Here is a 6,797-nt window from a genome sequence, read left to right as displayed (position 1 = left end):
GCTATCTATTTCCAGAAGGTTTCCGTTTCCATCCCCTCCCCCCGAAAGAAAAAACGGCCCCACTCCCGGATCTGCCCCACCACGATCACCACCACCGCTGCCGCCGCCGCCGCCGCCGCCATCTGCTGTCGCCCTCTAGGGTTGGACCGTTCTAGCTCTCTCCTCTGTGTGGAATCGCAACGTAGGTCGCCTTGGATGTCTGGCACCTCTCACTAAGCAGAAGGTTTTGGAGGCTCAGGCTGGGCCACGCTTTGGCCCGGGTCAGTGTTCCGTTCCTCCGGACGGCTTCCTCGTTTTCCACGAGAAGGAGCCGTGAAGACGGAAAGGAAGGGCGGATGGATGGCTTTTCCCGTGCTACCGAGTCCCTCTCCCCTTTTCCCCAAAGCGTGAGGGGCGGTCGAGAGGATCGTCTCTGATGACAAAAGTCAGAGGCACCCCGGGTCAGACACCGTGCGAGGCGTTGGTGTGTTCTCGAGAGGAGAACACGTCCCCGTCAGCGTTTCCTGTCGTTCTCGTTCCGAAAGGATTCACGCGCCACCCCGTCTCCCTCAAGGTCTTAGGGCTGTCGTGCTCCGCAGCCGTCACGTGTCGTGGATCCTGGGCACCACCACGCCACCCCGCCCCCCCCCCCCGCCATAGCTGTCGATCGCTATGTGGCACGCCTACGTTTGCCCAAAAGAGCAGTCCGATGGACAGCGTGGTGCTTTTCCCAGCAGGCAGGCAGGTGAGAGTCACCCCTCTAGAAGGTTTCCAAGCCCCGTTCCATTCTCAGAGGCAGCTCCTTTGGCCATCAAGGAGGCAGGCGATGGGGGTGGGGGTGGGGATGGGGATGGGGCAGGGGCCTCTGTCCCTCTGTCGCGGTAGAAATGATTGGGAAAGCAGGGACGATGGGCGTAGGTCGACCATCCTGGGCGGTGGTGCTTTGGGAGCTTTTTCTAGAAGAAGGAGCGAACGGCGTTCCCTGGGAAGGGAGGAAACCAGAGGAGGTCCCCCTCAGACCGACCTGGCACGAGAAGGACACACACTCTCTCTCTCTCTCTCTCTCTCTCTCTCTCTCCCTTTTCTTCCTGACTTGAAATCAGGAGACAAAACTCCCCTGCCAAAGGGGCCCTCCCAAAACGGGGAGTGAGGAAGACCTCCTTCTCTTCACGGCTGAAGTTCTCCCTGCCTTTCCTGGACGGGAAGGATAGCACCTACGCCCGCTGCCGTCGGTGACTTTTAGTCCCCCTGGAGAGGAAGAAATTCTTTCCCGTGGCCGAACCCTGGCGGTTCGTTCGTGCTGCAGAGGACGTGACCCTCTCTGACACACCCAGGAACCTCCTCGCTCCGGGTCGAGGAGAGGGAGTTCTGTTCTGTGGTTTAGAATGGTGCTTAAAAAGGGATGTCGCTTACAAAGGGTCCTCGTCCCCCTTCCTAAACCTAAACGGACGGCTCGGCTCGGAGGCGTGAGATACGTTTCGCATCCTCCTCGTCGTCTTCACTCAAAGTTTTATTGGAGTTTGGAAGATTTTATTTTTTGTCTTTCCTTTTTCTCCCCAAAGCCCCCCGGTACGTAGTTGTGTGTTCTTCGCGGTGGGTCCTTCTAGCGGTGGTATGTGGGACGCCGCCTCAGCGTGGTTTGATGAGCAGTGCCGTGTCCGCGCCCGGGATCCGAACGAACCGATGAAACACTGGGCTGCCTGCAGCGGAGCGCGCGAACTTAACCACTCGGCCACGGGGCCAGCCCCTTACTGGATTTTCAAAACAACTCCGGGGGCCGGCCCGGTGGCGCGGCGGTGAAGTTCGCACGTTCTGCTCCGCCGGCCCCGGGTTCGCCGGTCCGGATCCCGGGCGCAGGACCCGGCACCGCTTGGCGAGCCACGCTGTGGCAGGCGTCCCACCTGGAAAGTAGAGGGGGATGGGCACGGATGTCAGCTCAGGGCCAGTCTTCCTCGGCCGACAGAGGAGGATTGGTGGCAGATGTTCGCTCAGGGCTCATCTTCCTCAAAAATAAAATAATAAATCGATTCGATAAAATGTCAAATAACACAACCGCGGGATCACGCTTAGAGTCACCCTTGGCCCGATGATGCCACTCCCCACCCCCCCCACCCCCCTGCCCCCCACCATTTGGAGGTGCCGTCAGTGGGATTCGTTCCTGTTTGTCCATCTTTCTTCCTCTTTTTTTTTTTTTTTTTTTAAAGACTGGCACCCGAGCTCATTGCCAATCTTTTCTTTTCTTTTTATTCCTCCTCCTTCTTCTTCTTCTCCCCAGAGCACCCCAGTACCTAGTTCTATATTCTCTTTGAGGGTCCCTCTGGTTCTGCCGTGTGGGACGCCACCTCAGCGTGGTTTGATGAGCGGTGCCGTGTCCGAGCCCAGGATCCGAACCTTCCAAGCCCCGGGCCGCTGAAGCGGAGCGTGCAAACTCAACCGCTCGGCCACGGGGTCAGCCCCTTCCTTCCTTCCTTCCTTCCTTCCTTCCTTCCTTCCTTCCTTCCTTCCTTCCTAAGGAGGAGGAGGCAGGCACTGTGTGAAGTCGCCAGTGAGTCTGTGGAAAGAGACGGAGGATTTCCCATGGGAAGCCGGGGCGGGGGACACGGACCGATGTCGTGCGAACTTGAAGGTGAAAGATCAAAAAACCCACACACGCCTAGAGCGGCGGGTTGCCCGTTAGGAGTTTGCTTGCCGGGCCCATAACGCAGGGCTCATCGATGAGCCAAACCGTCCGTGATCCTCAAGCAGTCTAGTAGGGTTAGAGAAAGGAGGGGGGCACTCTTTCTGCCCCAGATGAGGCGAGTTTCTCAGACAGCCACCCTGCCCCAACATCTTCCCTCCCTGCCTCCCGGCCCTTGGTGGACTGCGGCCTAAGGGTGGGGGAATTGAAGAAAGCCGTTCAATGGAAAAAAGCCCGAGGCCATGGGAGAGAGCTTCCTGCACTTGAATGAAGCCCTGACGCCAGGCCCATCGGAATGAATGGGCCTGACCTCCCCTCCCCCCTCCCCCCTCCCCCCTCCCAGGCTGGCGACTCCGCAGTGGAAGGCTAGGGGTTTCTTCCGAAATGGTGAACCGGCCCCCTTGTCCACAGGAAAACCACACACGGGTACAGCCTAGGCCGGATCTCAGGGTACAGCCTAGGCCGGATCTCAGGCCAAGTCGTCAGGGTGGCAAGATGATGGCGGATGAGAGGAAACTTGTTCTGGGACCGCACCGCCCCCCCCCCATCGCCTCTCTGGCTGAGAAGAGGGCTGGGGAGCGGTGAGGGTCAGGGGGAGAGTGGGGGCGGGGCCGGGACAGGGACCACCGGGCAGTAGGACGGGAGTAGCCCTGAGGCCTGCCTGCCTGCTTCCTTCCCTGCCGGCGCAGGGCTGAGAGAGGCACGGGGCACGCTGGCTCCTGCCCCTTCACTCATTCGGGAAGCCTCCTGTTGTTGCTCCTGAGGTGCCGGCTGCGGTGACAGACAGAGCAAAACTCCTCTCTCTGTCTATTTCTTCAAAGGCCCGAGTCTGAGCTACGACAGATTCCCCTGTGGCTCAACCCGCAACCTCCCATCCTGCCAGACCAGACCCCTTGTCTAAAAACCTCCACTGGAGGAGCTCTTCCACCTGACTCGGAAAGGAAACACCAGCCCCGCCTCAGCCTCACACCCACCACCACCACCACCACCCGCCCCCCCCCCCGCCCCACTCTCCTCCGGACCCAGATACCTAACAGAGGGAACAAAAATCCAAAAATCCTGCTGCTCTCCTTCTACCACCTCCACTTCAGAAGAGTCAGTCTCCCCCGAACACCTCAGACTCTGTGACTTCCCGCGGCCTCCCTTTCCCCGTCCCCATTCTCTCCCCGGACGGGCCCCATCTTACACTTGAACGACAGCTCCACCGCTCGGGGCAGCTGGACACGATGTCCCAAAGTGGCCCGGACGGTAGCCTGGTCGATTCCAAAGGACCCACGCACGCAGTCGGCCATAAACGTGGTGTGGAGATCGTGGACGTTTGCGGGCCTCTGATGAAATCGCTGCTCCGGGGACCCCGGCGTCTAGGACCCGTCTTCTCCGTGTTCTTCACACCGTTGCTCCTGGGCCGGTTATTCTCTTCCCTCTCACTGACCTTAACGTTTTGTCTCTGCCATTGAATTTTGACTGTGCGAATGTGACTTGCCGCTGTAGGGCTGCGTGGATCTCTCAGGCATCCTGCTGTGCCGTGCGGGGGGGGGGGGAATCCTTGGTGGGTGGGTCGATAGACGTCCCTTTGGTTGTGCCCTGGAGGGGAGAGACAGAGGGGACGACTCAATCCACCACGAACGCTGATGTCGCTCCGATAAACCTGTAGCGGTGATTCTAGTTTATGGCCCGTGTCCTGAAAATAACTTCCCGAAGGGCCAGCCCGGCGGCACAGCGGTTAAGTTCGCACGTTCCGTTTTGTCAGCCAGGGGTTCGCAGGTTCGGATCCAGGGTGCGGACGTGGCGCCGCTTGGCGAGCCACGCTGTGGTCAGCGTCCCGCCTATCAAGGGGAGGGGGATGGGCACGGATGTTAGCTCGGGACCACTCTCCCGGGGCAAAAAGAGGAGAATTGGCAGCAGGTGTCAGCTCGGGGCTCGTCTTCCTCGAAAAATAAATTAATTAAATTAATAAAAACAACTTCCCAAACCTCTCTGATAACTTGAAGCTTTGAAGTTTTGCGAGGTGAAATCAGGTGATAAAAAAGTCCACGGACAGGGGCGGCCCCGTGGCCGAGTGGTTAAGTTCACAAGCTCCCCTTCGGCGGCCCAGGGTTTTGCCGGTTCAGATCCCGGGCACGGCACGGACACGGCACCGCTCGTCGGGCCGTGTGGAGGCGGCGTCCCACATGCCACAACTGGAAGGGCCCTCAACTAAGATAGACAACTATGTCATGGGGGGGATTGGGGGAGAAAAATCGGGAGGGGGGAAAAAAAAAACAAAAACGGAAGATTGGCAACAGGCGTTAGCTCTGTGAGGGCCGATCTTCCTCACCCAAAAACTAAAGTGAGATGAAATCAAATAAAGCGAAGGAAAAGCTAAACCTATGAAATCCCATGTTTCTAAAAGTGGCCAAGTGTTTAGACATTGGCCAAGCGACGGAATGCTCATGGGAAGGACAGTTCCTAATTGCTGGCTTCTTAGTTTTCACCAAAATTAAGGTTCGTGAGGGTTAAAAAATCTACTTAACAAATGCGATGAAAGCCACTAGGCCGGCCCGGTGGCGCGCTGGTTAAGTGTGCCTGTTCCGCTTCGCCGGCCCGGGGTTCGCCAGTTCGGATCCCGGGGGTGGACGTGGCACCGCTGGGCGAGCCACGTGGTGGTAGGCGTCCCACATATGAAATAGAGGAAGATGGGCACGGAGGTGAGCTCAGGGCCAGCCTTCCTCGGCAAAAAGAGGAGGATTGGCAGCAGTTAGCTCAGGGCTCATCGTCCTCAAAACAAAACAAAACAAAACAAAAAGCCACTAAAAGTGAATATGGGAAACATCTTTGTGTTCAAGGAAAGTGAGATGGCTGCCTTCAGGCAAGAGGGCCTAAAAAGTAAAGATCGTTTTGTCTGTGAAAAGGTGATCAAAGTTTCACGGGGAAAATAATCTGAGAAAAAGGCCTGTTCGTGGTCAAGTGGCCTAAAATTGGAACGAGTGGACAGATAGAAATGGCGAGCGATAGGATCTATGGGAGTCTATGAGGAAGCCATTGGGTGTCGGCCTAATTCGGCCTGACAGTGTTTTTCGAAAAGGGCCTGACGTGGCCGTCGAGCACGCATCGCATCGTAGATCCGCTTTACACATTTCCTACGGCAAGAACCAATGCCCTTAAGGGAAAGGAGCAGCTTCCCCGTGCTCGGGCCTTTCCTTAAGGAGAGGCATCTTTCCTTAGGCTAGGAGCGGATGGTTGCGCTCACCTTTGACCATCCGGCTCCCCTGTGACCACCCAGGCCCAGACAACAGACCTGCCACCCAGCAGTGTCTGTCGATCGCTGTGCCGACAGAGCAGTCTCGCGACTATCATCCAAGGGACCTTTCGATCCTATGTGAAACGTCCTCTCTGGGGGTCTAGAAGCACTCTGTACACCCCACTTCCCGGGCACCCTCTCTTCCTTCGGGAAGAAAGGCCCCGGGCCACAGTCCTCACATTTTAGCTCAGAATAAACGCACCCCGATTTTCACGGATAGATTGGTTCCGGATTATTTCCGTCGACAGAATGGAATCAAGTCAATGAGTTTCAAGATCGGAGGGAAGCTGATGCAAAATCAGAATTTGTTTTTCTCACTCCCGAAAGGATACTTTTCTCTAACTTCTAGTCTCCTCCTGATAAAGACATTGGAAAATGTTTCTCTTGACCTCTGAGGGAATCGACACCAAAGACAGAGATCCTCCATTTTGTCAGAATGATTTCCTAGGCCTCCAATGGAGGAGGCCTCCCTCGGACGGGAGCTCAGCTTTTGTTTTGCAACAGTTTTCCTCTCTCTGCTTGCCTTTAACATCTCCTTTCCCGTTCTTCTTTTTTGGAAGGGAAATACGTGCACCGCTGGGGAAAAAAAAAAAAAAAGAATTTTCTAAATGACCAAAGAAGATCTACGACTGTTGTTATTTTGGTTTCACGGAGCAGTTCCACGTCCACATTTACTCCATTTTAAACACCCACACACACTCACAGCACGGCGCTGTGAGGATGTCCCGGGGAACTCGATTTGTGGAGGGAATGGCTGTGAGGTCTCTGCCCCCCAACCCCCACCATTTGGGTGCTTCTGCTTGTTGATGAGGACGGGAAGCCCTGCTGAAATCCATATTCTTATCACCACACGTGCATCTG

At 56.6% G+C, this 6,797-nt stretch overlaps 1 long non-coding RNA gene across 1 annotated transcript; it reads right to left on the bottom strand.

Annotated features, from left to right (window-relative positions):
* Window positions 1–1,494: 1,494 nt before the first annotated feature.
* On the bottom strand, window positions 1,495–4,240 carry LOC139044423 (uncharacterized). Its single transcript, XR_011501377.1, has 3 exons — window positions 3,843–4,240; window positions 2,268–2,530; window positions 1,495–1,982 (listed from the first exon to the last, which is right to left on the bottom strand). It is a non-coding gene; the product is annotated as an uncharacterized lncRNA (long non-coding RNA).
* Window positions 4,241–6,797: the final 2,557 nt, after the last annotated feature.

Source organism: Equus asinus, unplaced genomic scaffold, assembly GCF_041296235.1.
Source record: "Equus asinus isolate D_3611 breed Donkey unplaced genomic scaffold, EquAss-T2T_v2 contig_813, whole genome shotgun sequence".
Taxonomy (NCBI): Eukaryota; Metazoa; Chordata; class Mammalia; order Perissodactyla; family Equidae; genus Equus; species Equus asinus.
The sequence above is the reverse complement of the archived record's forward strand: the minus strand, read 5'-3'. Positions and strand labels throughout refer to the sequence as shown.